The sequence below is a fragment of the Scyliorhinus torazame genome, chromosome 7 (genome assembly GCF_047496885.1).
Source record: "Scyliorhinus torazame isolate Kashiwa2021f chromosome 7, sScyTor2.1, whole genome shotgun sequence".
Lineage (NCBI taxonomy): Eukaryota > Metazoa > Chordata > Chondrichthyes > Carcharhiniformes > Scyliorhinidae > Scyliorhinus > Scyliorhinus torazame.
The window spans coordinates 196,448,773-196,469,370 of NC_092713.1; positions in this window are offsets into that span (position 1 = coordinate 196,448,773).

Sequence of the window (20,598 nt, forward strand, 5' to 3'; positions counted from 1 at the left end):
TTCACAATGGTTTAGGAAACAAGCAGGAATCAGGGAATTGGGTCAGTAATTGAGTAGCGGTCAGAGCTCCAGGTCAGGATATTTGTAAAGATTTGGAAAGAAATGCAAGAGCTAAGGTCGCAGGGCTTCCTGACCTGTTCTTCGCACAATTCCCAAGTTCTGCCAATGATTTCCGATCATAGATTCAAACCTGTGAAAATGCTAAGTTGGCATCGTCGTTCTGCCTGACCTCAGTTCACTTGAATCCTTTCCCTTTAATTACCAGTGCCAAGAATGATGAGGCTTTTTGAAGTGATAGCTGCTGGCAAGCCAATTTTCTCTTCTCACTTTTTTTCCCGGGGAATTGTTCTGTGGAGCCTATTCATTTAGCTTTAATGACTTTCTGTGCCTATGCTTGAGTGAAAAACCTCCCAGCTTCCGGTTCATTGTTAAATGAATGAGGGGGTGGCAGGGTTGCTGAGGAATTAGGTGGTTCAGTAAAGTGGACCTTCTCACTGACGTCAAAGCCCACTGACAGTACGTCATCTTAAACATGTCAAAGATCTCACAAAATGTGACAGAGATAAGGTGGTGCCACTGTGCTGTGCAAGAACTAGCTCATTCTCGATGCGAGGGATTATGTGCTCCGTGACCGAGGTCAGCATGCCTGATTCATCAGGCTGTCATGTGCTAATCCCCACTTTGCGAGAATCGGCATTGCTGGAATCAAGCCCAGGTCAGCATTACCCCTGCGCTCGCTGGTCCACCACATTGACTCCAGCAACACCTTGAATTGAAAATGACCACAAAAGCAGGCACTGGAAATACAAAATCAGAACAGAAACTGCTGGAAGTATTCAATATGTCTGGCAGCTTCTACGGCGACGGAAACTGTGAATGCTTCAGGTCTGGCTTTCAGCAGAATTGGAAAAAGGCTGGTTTGTTTTGACAGGTGAAGAGAACAATAACGGTCTGGTTTAGACCTACACAAGAACAATTATGTAAATAATCACCTTGCAGCAAAAGAGTTTATTTTAAGTTTCTAATTAGATTGTGAAGGGACAGCTATGGCCCACAGCCTGCAATTATCGCATCATGTGATAACGTCAGGTCACTTCACAATTCCCAGAGACCCATGTTTGTTGCAAGTGCCCCCAGGAGTTCAAACTTTGAGCTGAGAGTGCCTGAGCTTGAGGAACAGCTGGGTTCACTGACAGGGACATGGGTGACTTGATTTTTTTAAAATTGCAGGTTCCAGAAGATGGGGCGGGATTCTCCGACCCCATGCCGGGTCGGAGAATCGCCGGGGGGTGGTGTGAATCCCGCCCCTGCCGTGTCCCGAAGTCTCCCCCACAAGAGATTCGGCGGGGGGGGGGGGGGGGGAATCGCGCCGCGCCGGTCGGCGGGCCCACCCCCGCCGATTCTCCGGCCCGCGATGGGCCGAAGTCCCGCTGCTGGAATGCCTGTCCCGCCAGCGTGGATTAAACCACCTTTTGAACGGCGGGACAAGGCGGCACGGGCAGGCTCCGGGGTCCTGGGGGGGGTGCGGGGCAATATGGCCCCGGGGGGTGCCCCCACGGTGGCCTGGCCCGCGATCGGGGCCCACCGATCTGCGGGCGGACCTGTGCCGTGGGGGCACTCTTTTTCTTCCGCCTTTGCCATGGTCTTTACTATGGCAGAGACGGAAGAGACACCCTCCCCTGCGCATGCGCGGGGATAACGTCAGCAACCGCTGACGCTCCCTCGCATGCGTCACCCGGCGAAAACCTTTCGGCCCCGGCTGGCGTGGCGCCAAAGGCCTTTCCCGCCAGCCGGCGGAGGGCAAACGACGCTGGCGCGGGCCTCGCCCCTCAAGGTGAGGGCTTGGCCCCTAAAGATGCAGAGACTTCCGTACCTTTGGGGTGGCCCGACGCCGGAGTGGTTCCCGCCACTCCATTACGCCGAACCCCCGCCCCGCCGGGTAGGGGGGAATCACGCCCAAGGTCACACAATGTTCGAATTGAGCTCAAAATTGCAAGTGGGCGGCCACCGGGAGGTGTAGGAAGAGGTGAGCATTGCAGGAATCCTTCTGGAGTCAGGCACTCTCAAGCTGATAATAATCGCTTATTGTCACAAGTAGGCTTCAATGAAGTTACTGTTAAAAGCCCGTAGTCGCCACGTTGCGGCGCCTGTTCGGGGAGGCTGGTACGGGAATTGAATCCCCGCTGCTGGCCGTGTTCTGCATTACAAGCCAGCTGTTTAGCCCACTGTGCTGAACCAACCCCTGTTGTACACAGCATGAATATCAACAAGGATGACGACACCTAGAAAGAGGGCAATCCCAAGCCTGGCACAATGAAGTGAAAATCTGCAGAACGGAGTAGAGTGAAGTGTGGGATTTCACTCGTAATTGGGGATTCAGGTAGCAGGGGCAGTGGCGGGGGGTGGGGGGGGGGGGAAGGAGGGGGGGGGGGATGGGGAGGATGTCAGGTAGGGGGTTGTGCTGCCTTTGTTTTGAGGTGCCTATGATATGTTGCCTCACTGCTTCCAGGGCAAGCGGCATCATGGAGAAGGTGCAGAACATTCTGCAGGGGAGAGGAAGAAAGCCAAAAATGATAAGAACAGAAGAAATGGGAGGCGGAATAAATCTGGAATAAGTTGTGGTCCATGTCAAAATCAACAAACTAGAGAGCAAGGGCACTGTGGCCCTGCAGGCAGAGGTTAGGGAGCTCAGAATTTAAAAATAGAAGTTCCAGCGCAGTAATCCTTGGGTTTACTCTCTGTACCTTGTCTTAGGAGGATGTGGCATGTTAAGGCGTGGCTAGAGTCATGGTGCAGGAAGGAGGTATTCAGACCCCTGGGACACCACAACCACTTCTGTGGCAGGGCAGTGGTGGTGGTGGTGGGGTGGGTGGGGGAGGAGGGGGACTGAGCTGTTAAAGGGATGTGCGGCCTGGACTAAGCTGGTAAAGGGACGTGCGGCCTTCCATAAGGCAAAAGCAGTATTTTATAACAAGGGTGTGCAATTTGGGATAGTGTACCCGGCGCGACTGTGGGATGAAATGGACTCAAGATTATTTCCTCGATACGCCGGAGCTGGCAGAGGCCTTCATCAGAGAGAAGAAGCTGGGATCATTCTGAGATGGCCTTTTTGGGACTGGGTGCATGAAGGGGGGAGTTTGGGCACTTTACTTCTACTTCTTTTTGCTCTATTTTTGTTCTTTTGGGGGTTGGGGCTGTAAGAAGGGGCTGTTTAGCACAGGGCTAAATCACTGGCTTTTAAAGCAGACCAAGGCAGGCCAGCAGCATGGTTCAATTCCAGTACCAGCCTCCCTGAACAGGCACCAGAATGTGGCGACTAGGGGCTTTTCACAGTAACTTCATTTGAAGCCTACTTGTGACAATAAGCGATTTTCATTTGTTTCATTTCAAGGAGGGATTAATGTGGCTCTTGGAGGGGAGAAGAGCATGTTAACAGTGTTCGGGTTTGAGCACGTTGGTGGGTCAGGAGGGTTTATGTGTGATGCGCGATCAATTGCACAAAGACTAAAGTTGGGTACAACTGTGGCTTTATTACCGTCAGATGCGTGGCCTCCTGCTGCAGCTGACGAAATGGCAGGGCACTGGATGTCATGCATATTTATAGTTTTCCGTGGGCGGAGCCAGCCGGCAGGAGTTACGACGAACCTGTAGTGCAGGTCCTACCTTACATCTCCTATTACAGTGGTTCACTACATTCACCCCCTGTTAAAAATGAGTCTGGCGGGGGTGACGTGAAAATATATACAATTAGTGCAATTATGTACAGTGGTAGGGTAAGAAAAGTCCATGTTGACGGTCCGGAGGCTGTCAAAGGTTCAGCCGGTCCGGTGCTTTGGTGCTTCGTTGGCAGCGGCGTAACGGGGGCGGCAAAGTAGGTGCTGGCGGTGGTGCAGGTGGCACCGATGGCGGTGGTGGCGGTGCTGATGCTGGCCAGTCATCGGGGAACTCCGGGAGCGTGCTCTTCGTCCTCGTGTGCGGAAAAAGGGAGGGGGAGATGGTGGGGGGGGGGGGGCGCAGTGGTCTGGTGCGGTCAATATTGGCGGCGCGGTGGGAGGAGGGGGGTCATTGGTGGGGGTGTGTGTTGGGGTGGAATCTGACGGTGCCAGGTCCCTGAGGGAGACAGTATCTTGGCGGCCGTCGGGGAACTCAATGTAGGCATATTGAGGGTTGGCGTGGCGCAGGTGAACCCTGTCCACAAAGGGGTCCGCCTTGTGGAGTCGGACGTGCCTACGGAGAAGGACCGGTCCTGGAGCAGTGAGCCAAGTCGGGAGCGACACCCCGGATGTGGACTTCCTGGGGAAGGTAAAAACACGTTCATGGAGTGTGCTATTAGTGGCGGTGCACAATAGTGACTGGATGGAGTGTAGAGCGTCAGGGAGGACCTCCTGCCAGCGAGAGGCTGGGAGGTTCCTGGACCATAGGGCCAGCTCGACGGCCCTCCAAACCATCCCATTCTCCCGTTCTACTTGCCCGTTTCCTCGGGGGTTGTAGCTGGTCGTTCAGCTGGAGGCTATACCCCTGCTGAGCAGGAACTGACGCAGCTCATCGCTCATGAATGAGGATCCCCTGTCACTGTGGATGTAGGCGGGGAGACGGAACAGAGCGAAGATGGTGCTGAGGGCCTTGATGACGGTGGCAGACGTCATATCGGGGCATGGGATGGCGAAGGGGAATCTGGAGTACTCATCGACCACACTGGGAATGTACGTGTTACGGTCGGTGGAGGGGAGGGGCCCTTTGAAATCCACGCTTAGGCATTCAAAGGGGCGGGAAGCCGTCACCAGGCGCGCACGGTCTGGCCGGTAGAAGTGTGGCTTGCCCTCCGCGCAGACCTGGCAGTCCTTGATGACTGTCCTTACTTCCTTGATGGAGTAGGGCAGATTGCGAGCTTTGACCAGATGGTACAATCGAGTGACCCCTGGGTGACAAAGGCTGTCGTGTAGGGCCCGGAGTTGGTCCACTTGTGCGCTGGCAAATGTACCTCGGGAGAGGGCGTCTGAGGGCTCGTTGAGGTTACCGGGGCGATACAAGATCTCGTAATTATAGGTGGAGAGCTCGATTCTCCACCGCAAGATTTTATCATTTTTGATCTTGCCCCGCTGTGTGTTATTGAACATGAAGGCTACTGACCATTGGTTCGTAAGGAGAGTGAATCTCTTACCGGCCAGGTAATGCCTCTAATGCCGCACAGCTTCAACGATAGCTTGGGCCTCCTTTTCGACGGATGAGTGTCGAATTTCAGAGGCATGAAGGGTGCGGGAAAAGAATGCCACAGGCCTGCCTGCCTGGCTTAGAGTGGCGGCAAGGGCGACGCCTGAAGCGTCGCTTTCTTCTTGGAAAGGCAGTGACTCGTCCACTCCGCGCATCCCGGCCTTGGCGATGTCTGCTCTGATGCGGGCGAAAGCATGTTGTGCCTCGGCTGCGAGGGGGAATTGGGTGGACTGAATGAGTGGGCGGGTCTTGTCTGCATAGTTTGGGACCCACTGAGCGTAGTATGCAAAGAACCCTAGGCAGTGTTTGAGGGCTTTGGGGCAGTGGGGGAGCGGATGTTCCATGAGGGGGCGCATGCGGTCGGGGTCGGGCCCGAGAAGTCCGTTTTGGACTATATAGCCGAGAATGGCTAACCGGGTCGTGCTGAACACACACTTCTCTTTGTTGTAGGTCAGGTTGAGAAGAGTGGCAGTGCGGAGGAATTTATCGAGGTTGGCATCGTGGTCCTGCTGGTCATATCCGCAGATGGTGACATTATCTAAGTACGGAAAGGTGGCCCGCAAACCGTACTGGTCGACCATTCGGTCCATCTCTCTTTGGAAGACCGAGGCCCCATTTGTGACACCGAAAGGGACCCTAAGGAAGTGGTAGAGGTGACCGTCCGCCTCAAAGGCAGTGTATGGCCAGTCCAACTTCTGGATGGGGAGCTGGTGGTAGGCGGATTTCAGGTCAATTGTTGAGAAGACCCGGTACTGCGCAATCTGATTGACCATATCAGATATGCGTGGGAGGGGGTACGCGTCAAGCTGCGTGTACCGATTGATGGTCTGGCTGTAGTCCACGACCATCCTGTGTTTCTCCCCAGTTTTAACCACTACCACTTGGGCTCTCCAGGGGCTGTTGCTGGCCTCGATAATACCCTCCTTAAGCAGCCGCCGGACTTCGGACCTGATGAAGGTCTTGTTCTGGGTGCTGTACCATCTGCTCCTAGTGGCAACGGGCTTGCAATCCGCAGTTAGATTGGCAAAAAGGGAGGGGGTAATCGACCTTGAGGGTTGCGAGGCTGCAAACTGTAAGGGGATTAAGGGTCCGCCGAATTTGAGGGTGAGGCTCTGGAGGTTGCACTGGAAGTCCAGGCCCAACAGTAGTGCAGCGCAGAGATTAGGAAGGACATAGAGGCGGAAGTTACTAAATTCTACGCCCTGGACCGTTAGCGTGACGGTACAAAAGCCTCGGATTGGGACGGAGTGGGAACCGGAGGCGAGGGAGATCCTTTGATTGGCAGGATGGACCGCGAGGGAGCAGCACCTTACCGTATCTGGGTGAACGAAGCTTTCGGTGCTCCCGGAGTCCAGCAGGCATGAGGTCGCGTGGTCGTTGATTTTAACCGTCGTCGACGCGGTGGCCAGGTTGTGCGGGCGAGATTGGTCCAGCGTCATCGAAGCGAGCTGCGGGTAGCCATTGGATGCTTCGGTGGCCAGCGTGTGCGGTTCCGATGTCGGGTTGTCCGGAGACCCTGTGGGGGACAAGATGGCGGCGCCCTTTGGTGCGCACATTGCGGGGTCGAGACAAGATGGTCGCGCCCATGGTGCGCACATTGCGGGGCCGGGACAAGATGGCGGCACCCATGCCAAAGGGGGACAAGATGGCGGCTCCCATTGTGCATCTGGCGTGGGGGAGGGGGTGATAGCGGGCGCGATCGCAGCAACTGCGCGGGCCTGGCACACAGCCGCGAAGTGGCCCTTTTTACTGCAGGCTTTACAAACTGCAGTGTGGGCTGGGCAGTGTTGGCGGGGGTGCTTCTGCTGACTGCAGAAGTAACAGCGGGGAACCCTGGGGTGCGTGGATCGGCATGCGGCGCAGGCGTATTGGGAAGGCAGGGCCCTGGCTGAGGAGGTCGTCGGCGGGGTCCAGGAGGGGGAGGAAGGAGTAGAAGGGGTGGGCAGCGTGGCGGGAGGGGTACAATTGTACGTTATGGGATGCGACTGTCATGGAGAGCGCCAAGGTTTTCGTCTCCGCCAGTTCGAGCGTGGCCCCTTCCAGTAATCGTTCTCGGATGCGGTCCGACGCAATCCCTGTCACGAAGGCATCGTGTATGAGGAGATTTGCGTGTTTGGCGGCCGTAACGGCCTGACAGTCACAGTCCCGGACGAGTGGAATTAGGGCCCGCCAGAAGTCTTCGATGGACTCACCAGGTAGTTGCGAGTGGGAGTACATGCCTGGCGAAGAGCGTGTTCGCCTTCTGCGTGTAGTGTTCCTTAAGGAGTTCCATTGCTTTTGTGTAATCCGTGGCGTCTTGGATTAACGGGAACCACGCTGGAGCTCAGTCTGGAGTACAGGACGTTTATCTTCTGAGCCTCCGTTGGCGCGGGGTCCGCCGCGTTGATGTAGGCCTCAAAACATGCTAGCCAGTGAGCAAAGTCTTTCCTGGCGTCGGGCGAGTGCGGATCCAGCTGCAGGCGATCGGGCTTAATTCGGACATCCATTCTGTGGAAAATCTGACTGTAATAAATTGATGCACAATCAATTGCACAAAGACTAAAGTTGGGTACAACTGTGGCTTTATTACAGTCAGATGCTTGGCCTCCTGCTGCAGATGGCGAAATGGCAGGGCACTGGAGGTCATGCATATTTATACAGTTCTCTATGGGCGGAGCCAGCCGGCAGGAGCGACCGGCGAACCTGTAGTGCAGGTCCTACCTTATATCTCCTATTACAGTGGTTCACCACAATGTGGTTGTTGATTTTGGGGGTGTTGGAGGGGGACCCTGGGTGGGGGTCACTCTGCAAGTGGGAAGGAGAGGGTGTGTGTAGCGAATGGGTGTGGATTGGGGGGAGAGGCTGTGACTCATTGGGCCAGGTTGGGTGGGGCTCAATGGATCTAGTTCTTTCTTTGATGGGGGGATGAGGAGGTTATGGTGCCAGGCAGTCTGCGAGCCTGCTGGGGGTAGGAGGGAACATTTTGGTGGGAAAGGGGGGGCGAGAACTTACAGTGACCAGGGTATTTTCTTTGTCTCACCCTTGGGGTGGGGCTGGAAGCCATCTTATGTGGACCTGAGATCCAGGAATTTGTGTAGGCGTATTGCATCATGGTGGAGGTGGCTGACTCCAGGAGGTGGGGTGGTGAGAGACCCTCAACAAAGTGTCACCTGGAACAAGCAGGGCATGGGTGTGCCTGTGAAGAAGCTAAGAGGTTGTTTTTACCACTTAAAGGATTTGGGGCCCGCTGCGGTGTTCCTACAAGAAACTCAACTGTGGGTGCGGGACCAGACCAGGTTGCGAAAGGGCTGGGTGAGCCAGATTTCCCACTCAAGTTCTAATAGTTGGACCCAGGACCCGGTTAGCAAGAGGTTCCCTTTTCAGGCCGGGACAGCTGACCTGGGGGATTGTTACATGATGGTTACAGGTACACTGGAGGGGATGGCCGTGATGTTGATGAACGTGTACGCCCCGAATTGGGATGATATTAACTTTATAGGAGGTTGCTGGCTGCAATTCTGGAATTAGACGCACATCAATTGATTTTAGGCTGAGACCCCTGGCCCTTTCGGGGATGGTGAAGGTGTCGCATTCATGAAGCAGACAGGACGGGCAGATCCATGGCGGTTCATGCACCCGGGGGGTAAGGAGTTTTCATTTTTTCTCCTCAGTGCACAAGGTGTACTCGAGGATTGACCTTTTTGTCACCCCTGCTCCCTGCGGTGAAAAACGCGGAGTATTCGGCTGTGGTTATTTCTGACCACGTGCTGCACTTGGTGAACTTGATGTTGGAGGTGGGTCAGGCTCAGCGCAGAAGATGGACACTGGATGTGGGACCGTTATCTTCGCGGGATGATTTCTGGTGCCTTAAAGGAGAATGATGAATTGAATGAGAATGGGACGGTCTTGCCCTCTACTTTGTGGAAGGCATTAAACGCGGTGATTAGGGGGGAGATCATCTCGTACAAGGCATGCATCGACAGGGAGGCCAGGAAGGAGTGCCAGGAGCTGGTGGATAAGATTCTGGCTGTAGATCGGGAGTATGTGAGTGGCCCAACGCAGGAGTTATGGACTCGCGGGAAGAAGCAGTTCAACTCGTTGGACCCATGGCCGGGTGGAGCACCAGCTATGACGCTTAAAGGGGGTAGAGTATGAGCATGGGGAGAAGGCTAGTCGTCTATTTGCTCATCAGTTACGCTGACAGGAGACGGCTAAGGAAAGTATGTAGGTGCGGGAGCCGAAGGGTAGGTTTGTCTCTGCCCCTGAAAAATGAATGGGGCGTTTCAAACTTTTTCTAAGGGGCTGTATACATTGGTGCTGCCAATTAGGGTTGGTAGAGTTCTTAGAGGGTTTGGAGTTCCAACAGGTGGGGGAGCAATTGCGGGGGGAGTTGGAGGTGCCGCTGGGGTTGGAGAACGTCTGAACAGCTTTAGGGAAGATGCAGACGGGGAAGACGCCAGGGCCAGTTGATTCCTGGTAGAATTTTATCAGTTAGCCGTTGGGGCCGGAGCAGGAGATAATTGTGTCACTGGATGCAAAAAAAGCATTTGATAGGGTTGAGTGGAGCTATCTTTCTGTGGTTTTGGGAAAGTTTGGGCTGGTCGTGGGTTTGTCTCATGGATGCGGCGAAGCTCCACCTCCTAATGTGGGCACAACACCATGGGCTCAATTCTCCGTTCATGCATCTGAAGTGTTGACTCCAACCGAGGATCCGTGGAGTTCCATGATGGAAAAATCAGCGCCACACCCTCACCAATTCCGCTACTGGTGAGGGACTAGAACTGGTGCCGCGTGAAACGCCCGTGGAGCGCATGAAAAATGGTGGGAGAATCGCTGGGTCTGTGCTGGACACACGCAGGGCTGACAAGCTGCAGCCGCGTGTACACTTACACCACCCACATGCGCACTGATCGCGCCCCTAAAGATGGTGCCGGTTGTGCTGGACCGTGAACATGTCCACCCCGACCTCACAGTCCACCGCCCGGCCACCTCCCACTACTCCCCCCAGCCCTGGCAGAAGCTCCCCGGCCATAGCACGACTATCACGAAGTATGGCGGTGCTGGACACTGCCCATACGCCCTCTCTCTCTCTCTCCACAGCCATCACACCAGGCTCACGACTGTTGAGACCATACATGGATGGCAACGCCGGGAACTCGGCTCATCAGCGGAGGAACATTGCGGGTTGGCCCGATAACGGAATGCGAACGCGATTGAAACTACGTGCAGTGTGCGCCGCAATGCCATAGATTTGAAGAGGGTGAAGGATCGCGATTCGGCACCAAACTGGCACATGCCCGATTTCGGCGCCGGGCAATGGAGAATCCCGCCCCATGAGTTTGAGGTCATTTCAGCTGCATAGAGAGACAAGGCAAAGGTGGCCTATTCTCCTCTTCTGTTTGCGTTGGCGACTGAGCCATTGGCTATCGCTTTGAGGGCTTCAGACAAGATGAGAGGAATTGTGAGGGGTGAAGTTTCTCTCGCAATCGGCAGGGCGGGCCGTACTGGCACCAAAGAGTGGTGTGAACCACTCCGGCGTCGGGCAGCCCGGAAGGTGCGGAATCCTCCGCACCTCCGGGGGCTAGACCGGCGCTGGAGTGGTTGGCGCCGAGGCAACCGGTGCCGAAGGGCCTCTGCGGCTGGCGCGAGTTAGCGCATGCACAAGAGCGCCAGCGTCTACTGGCACATGCGCAGAGGCGCTGCCGTGATTCCTGCGCATGTGCAGGGAGTTTCTTCTCCGCACCGGCCATTGCGGAGCCTTAAACAGGCCGGCGGGGAGGGAAAGAGTGCCCCCACGCCACAGGCCCGTCCGCAGATCGGTGGGCCCCGATCGTGGGCCAGGCCACCGTGGGTTCCCCCCCGGGGCCGGATTCCCCCGCTACCCCTGAGGACTCCGCAAGCTGCCCTCAAAGCCAGGTCCCGCCGGTATGGACCTTGTCTAATCCACGCCGATGGGACTGGCCAAAAACGGGCAGCCGCTCAGCTCATCGGTGTCCGGAGAATCGCTGGGGGGGGCCTCCGCCAACGGCCCCCGACCGGCGTGGCGCGATCCCCGCCCCCGCTCAAAAAACAGCGCTGGAGAGTTCGGCAGCCGGTGGAGCGGTGGGGCGGGATTCACGCCGCCCCCTGGTGATTCTCCGACCCGGCGGGGGGTCGGAGAATCCCGCCCCACAAGTCCCTGTGTGCTGATGACTCCTTGTACGTAAGGGATCGGAGGCCAATTATGAGGTATCATGGGTATATTGAAGTGGTTCAACTCCTTCTTGGAGTGCAAATTATATTTTGGGAAGAGTGAGTACTTTGCGGTTAGCCTGTCGGTGGAGGAGCTGGATTGGGGGTACTGTCATTCCCTCAGGCTGCTAGCCCCCCACTGGTCCTGGAATCGGTGAGGGTTCGGCTCCAATTTTGCCGGAGAATTCAGCCCTAAGTGTTGATGCTGGGACAGAATCGGTGGACTTCTACGACAGCAAAGTTGGGACCGCTCCCGAAGCAATTTTTCAACCATTAAAGGGTTAGCACCGGCACCACATGGAACACAATCGATGAAAAATGGTGTCAGATTCTCTGGGGTCAGGATTGACACTCGAGAAGCTGACACGCTGCAGCCACATATTTTGGCCTCACGAACAATTCTCCGTCCAATTGCCTTTCCCGATTCCGGCGTCAGACAACAGAGAATCCCACCCAATTTTTTGAGCCGGCGAAACTGGATGCCACGGTTGGGGGGATGGGCTGGCATAGGAAGATAATGGGCTGGAGAGGTTGAGGGATTTGTTTCTGGAGGGGTGGTTTGCCAGCTTGGAAGTGTTGAAGGAGAAGGTGGGATTTGGGGGGACGGATACATTCAGTAACTTTCAGGTGTGGGACTTTGTGAGGCGGACATTTCCGACATTCCTGGTAGTGCCACCATCCACCTTACTGGACAGAATACTCTCCTGTGCAGTGTTGGAAGACAACAGCTTGTCCAGGATATATGGACGGATCTTGGGGGAGGAGCAGATTTTGGTGGAAGAGGTGAAGGCCAGGTGGGAGGAGCTGTGACCCATTTTGGAGGAGGAGGTGTGGAGTGAGTCCCTCAGTAGGATGAATGCTACGACATCCTGTGCGATGTTGAGCTTGATCCAGCTCAAGGTTGTGTTTAGGGCGCACTTCGCCAAGGCCAGAATGAGTCAATTTTTTTTCCAAGATTTGAAGATCGATGTGAGCAGTGTTCGAGAGGGCCCACGAAACATACACAAATGTTCTGGTCCTGTCCCAAATTGGTGGGTTTTTGGGGGTCTTTCTTAAGCACCACATCAGTAATCCTAGATGTTAATTTAGAGCCTGTCCGTTAGTAGTTTTATTTGGGGTGCGAAATCAGCCGGAGTTAAGGACTGGTGCGGGGCGGATGCCCTAGCATTCGCCTCAATGATTGCTCAGTGGCAGATTTTGCTGAGTTGGAGACAGGTGACGCCACCTAGTGCCTCAGCATAGCTGGATGACTTGATGGAGTTTTTGTACCTCGAGAAGGTCAGGTTCACTGGGAGGGGGTCGATTGATGGCTTCTACTGGAGATGGCGGCCATTCATATTGTCACTGTTAGTGGGGCATGAGGGGATGGGTTGGTTGGGTTGTATTTCTGTTAAGGGAGGTATGGTTGTTCATAGAACCATAGAATTTACAGTGCAGAAGGAGGCCATTCAGCCCATCGAGTCTGCACCAGCCCTTGGAAAGAGCATCCTACCCAAGCCCACACCTCCACCCTATCCCCGTAACCCAGTAACCCCACACAACCTTTTTTGGACACTAAGGGCAATTTATCATGGCCATCCACCTAGCCTGCACATCATTGGATTGTGGGAGGAAACCCGGAGGAAACCCATGCAGACATGGGGAGAATGTGCAGACTCTGCACAGACAGTGACCCAAGCTGGGATTCGAACCTGGGACCCTGGAGCTGTAATGAACTGTGCTAACCATTGTGCTACCATGCTGCCCCGTTGTTGTGGTCATTTGGAATTTTTTCTCTTGTTGATGCATGTGTTTTGTAAATTTTTGATATAAAATGTTAAAAGTTCAATAAAAATATTTTCAAAAAAAGAATTGGTGTTGTGGGGGAGGGCCTAAGCCGATCATTTCATTGGGCACTTAAGACGTTATCTTAAAAAGTTGAAGTGAGATGCATGAAGAACTGAAAGTAGAGACAGCGTTAGAAATGATACAGAATTAGGTGGGAGCATAGAATATACAAAAGGTCTAAGGTTTGAAATTCATAGTTGCAAATGTACACAGCGTGGTTTGTTCAAGTCGATGGCACAAGGTAAAATGCTATAGTGGCAATAAAGGAGAACTACTTCAGAAATGGAGCACGATTGGATGGTTAATATTTATGGGATTTATTCAGAAAAGATCGGAAAGTTTAAAAAACAGCAGATAAAGCAGTCTTGATTAGGGAAAATATTTCACTTCTTGAAGGGTTAATGACAAAATCTATTTAATTAGAGGTAGAAAACAGTACAGGTGACTTGGTGCAACTTGATGTATTTTATAACCCCCAAAATAGTGGGAAAGAAATAAATGGGTGGCATGGTGACACAGTGGTTAGCACTGCTGCCTCACACCACCAGGGACCAAGGTTCAATTCAGGCCTTGGATCACTGTCTTGTGTGGAGATTGTACGTTCTCTCTGTGTCTGTGTGGGTTTCCTCCAGGTGCGCGGGATTCCTCCCACAGTCCAAAGATTATCATAGAATTTACAGTGCAGAAGGAGGCCATTCGGCCCATCGAGTCTACACCGGCTCTTGGAAAGAGCACCCTACCCAAGGTCAGCACCTCCACCTTATCCCCATAACCCAGTAACCCCACCCAACATTAAGGGCAATTTTGGACACGAAGGACAATTTATCATAGCCAATCCACCTAACCTGCACATCTTTGGACTGGAGGAAACCGGAGCACCCGGAGGAAACCCACGCACACACAGGGAGGATGTGCAGACTCCACACAGACAGTGACCCAAGCCGGAATCGAACCTGGGACCCTGGAGCTGTGAAGCAATTGTGCTAACCGCCATGCTACCGCGCTGGTCAGATGGATTGGCCATGCTAATTTGCCCTTAGTGTCCAAAAGAATGTATAGGTTAGATTAAGGGATTGATGGGAAAGGGTGGGGAAGTGAGCTTGGGTGAAGTACTCTTCAGAGGGTCTGCGCAGACCCGATGGGCCAAATGGCCTCCTTCGGAACTATCGGGATTCTATGAAAGACCAAAAGACCATAAGACATGGAAGCAGAATTAGGCAACACGGCCCACCGAGTCTGCTCCGCCATTCAATCATGGCTGATATTTTTCTCAAGGCACGCTGGTGCGATTTATTGGTAAAGTTTCAAAGTGTGGTCACGGGTTTCCCACCCAGCGAGGCCGTCACCGGTATCAAACGTTAATTAGCCCACTTAACGAGGCCCCACGTGCTTCACGCTGCAAATGATGGTTCCTCCTGGCTGATTCGCTGGGTCCGCGGCCCCCAGCACCCCGCTAACAAGGGGGAGCAGCACTTAAACCAATCCTGCAGCTCGCAGCCACGTCACCGAGGAGACCAGCCCCTCGATTCAGGGATGCCAACTAGGCCAGATTGTTAGACGAGGTCCAGACCAGACAGGAAGCCCTGTTCCCCCGACGGTCTCAGAGGGCCAGCCACGGGACAACCAATACCACTTGGGGGAAATGGCAGCGACTGTCTGCGGAAGATTGGCACCCAGTGCCATAAGAAGATCAACGAGCTCCACCGGGCCATGCGGATGGGTTGTCACCGGCTGGCTCCCTGGCACTGTCCCCACCCGCCATCCCCGACTCCCCCCCAAGATCATGTGACTGGAACCGCCATGCTCAGCACTGTACCATGCCCCGGCCCACACATGTTCAGGAGTGCCACCCACGCCGGCAGCACCCCATCCCCCCCATACACAGGTTCCCTGTGTCCCCGCAAGAGAGGTTGGTCCACAACAGACGGAAGAGGGCCCAGATGGTGGCGGAGCACCAGACATTAGGGTCCTCACCCCCTATGAAGAATGGGCCCTGGAGGTCACGGGTGTGGCCAAGGACATGTCGGTCACCGACGTAGAGGTTGGTGTATGGCGCCGAGTTGAAGATCTCCCGGCCGCCACCCAGATGACCTGTCACACGTGAGTTGTAAATGCCGTACAGACTGACCATCCTTTCCACTGACTCCATGTCCATTCTCCCACAGGATCTCCATCCGACAGTGCGGGGCCATCCGGGATGGTTTCTACCACCCCTCTCCCCCCGCCCATGAGAACACCTCGGTGGGGAGATCCAAGGAGACCACAGTATTCGTGGCACAGCTGCATTCCCCATTCTCCACCCGCGCTGAGACACACACCTTGGTGGGTTGTGGTCAGGCTTCTGGGGCGCATTCTGATGAGCGAGGTGAGGAATAGGGAGAGAGTGCAGTTAAACACGTGGCTACAGGGATGGTGTAGGAGGGAGGGTTTCAGTTACTTGGATAATTGGAGCACATTCTGGGGAAGGTGGGACCTGTACAAACAGGATGGGTTACACCTGAACCAGAGGGGCACCAATATCCTGGGAAAGAAATTTGCTACAGCTCTTCGGGGGGGTTTAAACTAATTTGGCAGGGGGATGGGAAACTGATTTGTAGTCCAGGAGATAGCGTTGCTGGAGTTCAGGAAGTTGAAGGTAGTGCAGTACTGAGAAAGGTACCAAGGTCACAAGAGTGGACCTGCAGGCATGAAGGTGGTTCGAAGTGTGTCTACTTCAATGCGAGGAGCATCAGGAATAATGTTGGTGAGCTTGCAGCATGGATTGGTACCTGGGACTACGATGTTGTGGCCATTATGGAGACGTGGATAGAACAGGGGCAGGAATGGTTGTGGGAGGTTCCGGGGTTTAGATGTTTCAGTAAGATTAGGGAAGGTGATAAAAGAGGTGGAGGAGGAGCATTGTTAATCAAGGATAGTATAATGGCTGCAGAAAGGCCATTTGAGGAGGATCTGTCTACTGAGGTAGTGTGGGCTGAAGTTATAAATAGGAAAGGAGTGGTCACTTTGTTAGGAGTTTTCTATAGGCCCCCAAACAGTAACAGAGATGTGGAGGAAAAGATTGCAATGCAGATTTTGGATAGGTGCGGTAGTCACAGAGTAGTTGTCATGGGTGACTTTAACTTTCCAAATATTGATTGGAACCACTATAATTTGAATAGTTTGGATGGGGCTGTTTTTATCCAGTGTGTGCAGGAGGGTTTCCTCACACAATATGTGGATTGACTGACAAGAGGCGGGGCCACATTGGATTTGGTACTGGGTAATGAACCGGGCCAAGTGTTATATTAGGTTATGGGAGAGCACTTTGGAGATAGTGACCACAATTCGGTGACTTTGGAGAGGGATAGGAACATACGGCAGGGCAAGATTTATAACTGGGGGAAGGGTAATTACAATGCGATTAGGCAAGAATTGGGGAGCATAAGATGGAAACAGGAACTGTCAGGGATAGGCACAATTGAGATGTGGAGATTGTTCAAGGAGCAAATACTGCGTGTCCTTGATATATATGTCCCTGTTAGGCAGGGAGGAAGTGGTTGAGTGAGGGAACCATGGTTTACAAAAGAGGTTGAATGTCTTGTCAAGAGGAAGAAGGGGGCTTATGTAAGGATGAGTAAACAAGGTTCAGTTAGGGCACTTGAGGGATACAAGATAGCTAGGAAGGAGCTCAAGGAAGGGCTTAGGAGAGCTAGGAGGGGGCATGAGAAGTACTTGGCGGGTAGGATCAAGGAAAACCCCAAGGCTTTTTACACTTATGTGAGGAATAAAAGAATGACCAAGGTGAAGTTAGGGCCGGTCAAGGACAGTAGTGGGAACGTGTGCATGGAGTCTGAAGATATGGGAGAAGCCCTAAATGAATACTTTTCTTCAGTGTTCACAAAGGAGAGGGGCCATGTTGTTGAGAAGGATAGTGCGATACAGGCTGGTAGGCTGGAGGAGGTAGATATTCGGAAAGAAGATGTGTTCGAAATTTTGAGAAGCCTGAGGATAGATAAGCCCCCTGGGCCTGATGGGATATATACTAGGATTCTTTGGGAGGCGAGGGATGAGATTGCAGAGCCTTTGGCTTTGATCTTTATGTCCTCACTGTCTACAGGAATAGTGCCAGAAGACTGGAGAGAGCGGAATGTTGTCCCCTTGTTCAAGAAAGGGAATAGATATAACCCTGGGAATTATAGGCCGATTAGTCTCACTTCGGTCATCGGTAAATTATTGGAAAGGTCCTGAGGGATAGGATTTATGATCATTGGAAAGATACAGCTTAATCCAGGATAGTCAGCATGGATTTGTCAGGGGTAAGTCTTGCCTCACAAGTTTGATTGTATTCTTTGAGGAGGTAACTAAGCACATAGATAAAGGTAGAGCACTTGATGTTGTATACCTGGATTTTAGTAAGGCGTTTGATAAGGTGCCCCATGGTGGGCTCATGCAGAAAGTAAGGAGGCATGGCATAGAGGGAAATTTGGCCGATTGGATCAGTAACTGGCTATCACATAGAAGACAGAGGGTGGTGATAGATGGACATTTTTCATCCTGGAGCCCAGTCACCAGCAGTGTACCACAGGGATCAGTGCTGGGTCCTCTGCTATTTGTGATTTTTATCAATGACTTGGATGATGGAGTTGAAGGTTGGGTTAGTAAATTTGCTGATGACACCAAGATTGGTGGAGTAGTGGATAATGTGGAGGGCTGTTGTAGGCTGCAAAGAGACATTGATAGGATGCAGAGCTGGGCTGAAAAGTGGCAGATTGAGTTTAACCCTGATAAGTGTGAGGTGATTCATTTTGGCAGGACAAATTTGAATGCGGATTACATGGTTAACGGCAGGGTTCTGAAGAGTGTGGAGGAGTAGAGAGATCTCGGAGTTCATGTCCATAGATCTCTGAAAGTTGCCACCCAAGTCGATAGAGCCGTGAAGAAAGCCTATATATAGTGTGTTAGCATTTATTAACAGGGGGATTGAGTTTAAAAGCCGTAAGGTTATGCTGCATTTGGAGTATTGTGTGCAGTTCTGGTCACCTCATTATAGGAAGGAAGCGGAAGCATTGGAAAGGGTGCAAAGGAGATTTACCAGGATGCTGCCTGGATTGGTGGGTGGGTCTTATGAGGAAAGGTTGAGGGAGCTAGGGCTTTTCTCAATGGAGCGAAGGAGGATGAGAGGTGACTTAATTGAGGTGATGAGAGGGATAGATAGAGTGGACGTTAAGCAACTTTTTCCTCGTGTGGATGTAGCTGTTACAAGGGGGCATAACTATAAGGTTCATGGTGGAAGATGTAGGAGGGGTGTCAGAGGTAGGTTCTTTACTCAGAGAGTGGTTGGGGCGTGGAACGCACTCCCAGCTATGGTAGTAGGAACTTATAAGCGGTTATTGGATAGGCATATGGAGTGCACTAGAATGATTAGGAGTAGGTTGATTTGATCTGAGTTTCAGACTAGTTCGGCACAATATCGTTCTATGTTCTATGTACCTCACAGTTGCTGATGGACATCAGGTAGAGACAGGAATGCCCAGACAAGATAGCAGTCGGAAATCTGCTGGATCCCAGGACCCAGCTGGGTCCCAGTCAGATGCTGAGCCTCTGGACCAGGCTTTACCCGGAGCTGATGCAGTCCAAAGTGCGTGGTCGTATATTCAGAGGGGGTGACAGCGACACTCCAGCAGGTCCATACTCTATTGGAGGAGTCCCAGAACCTCATCAGCATGAGTGGATGTGTCCAAGGCATGGCTTAGTCAGTGATGGCCAGAGTGCCTCGACAGCATGTCCCAGTCGCTGTTGGGCGTGACCCAGTACTAGACAGACCTTGATGAAGTGCTGTGGAGCATGTCCCAGTCTCAGGTAGGCATTGCTGAGGCACTCCAGAGGTTGTCCCTGTCATTGTCAGAAGTGTCCGAGTCACAGGTGGACATTGTGGGGGGCGCTTCAGAGCACATCCCAGTCACAGAGGAGCATCGCCGAGGGCATCAACACCATGCTGCAGACATTAGGGAGCTGCCAGGGCTTGCAGAGCCTGATGACGCAGGGATAGCCGAGGCTCGATCCAGCTGTCCCTTTGTACCCAGGTGAACCCCAGGGCCCTAGGGCACCGACTGGGAGGACGGTGCACTGGGTGCCAACCCAGAGCCACCCTTCGGAGTGGCAACGTCGGCCACCAGCTCCCCTTCGTTCGCCTTTCGGAATTAGCCCTTGGAACTTAGTGGCATGGCGGGGCATGAGCCGCTGGCAAGTTGGTTTGGCTCTCCAGTCCCAGGGGCTACAGTGGACGCCCACCAGGGTTATCAAAGGGCATGAGACATGGTAGGCAGCTGGCTACATCCACCTCATTTGTGCATCCTTGGGACAGACCTAGACGCAGCGGTCGAGCAAGGAAGACTAAGCAGGTCGAGGATCACTGAGAGGGCACTGGGGGTTAAGGGGACGCGGGGTGGGGTGGGGGGAAAGGGGTGGGGGGAGTGGTTGGGAGGGGTGGGGTGGGGTAGGGGCAGTTGGGGACATATATGTACAGCATTAAAAGATGTTGCACCCGATATATATGAATCTTCTGGCACTTTCTTCCGCAATGTGGCCGTCCACCAATCCCCTGTGCCAGCCGCCCTAGGCATAGCGGTCCTGGACTACCCCTGCCTCCCCAGGCACACCACGTGCAGGTGATGGGAGTGAGCGAGCACTCAGCAGACAGGTAGGAGTCAGACTATGGAATAGATTGAGGAGCACCAGCGCTCAGCTCTCTGCGGGTTATCATCACCCCCCTGCCATCGACAGTAATCCGTGACAGTGCCAACACAGTCCTGGAGTGAAGTTATACAGACCCTGGGTGGGTGGGACACAGTTGGGGTGGGAGAGGGGAGCTGTGGGCAGGGGATGCGATGACTGTTGAGGTCACATCCTATGTGAAGCAGGCAAGGATGAGGGCCTCCCTGGCCCTCTGGGCTTGCCAGACCCTCGCCGCTGCCGCCTGTCCTCCCTCCTCCGACTGGTCCTACGGGTCCTTCCTGGGATTGTCCTCCAGCTCCTCCTAGACCGGCGCCTCATCGTCCTCTTCCTCGGAGATGGCCACATGTTCCTCCCTCTCCACCTCCAGCACATCGCCGCGCTGTCGTGCCAGGGTGGGGAGGGCACTGCAGACCACCACAAAGTGGGAGGCCCTCTTGGGGGTGTACTGCAGTGCACCACCAACGGTCGAGGCAATGGAACTGCATTTTGAGGAGTCCGATGCACCACTCAATGACAGCCTGGGTGGCTGTATGTGCCTCGTTGTATCAGGTTTCCGCATCAGTCACCAGCCTCCGTACTGGCGTCATTAAACAGATCTTCAGCAGGTACCCCTTATTTTTCACCTTTTCATTGTTC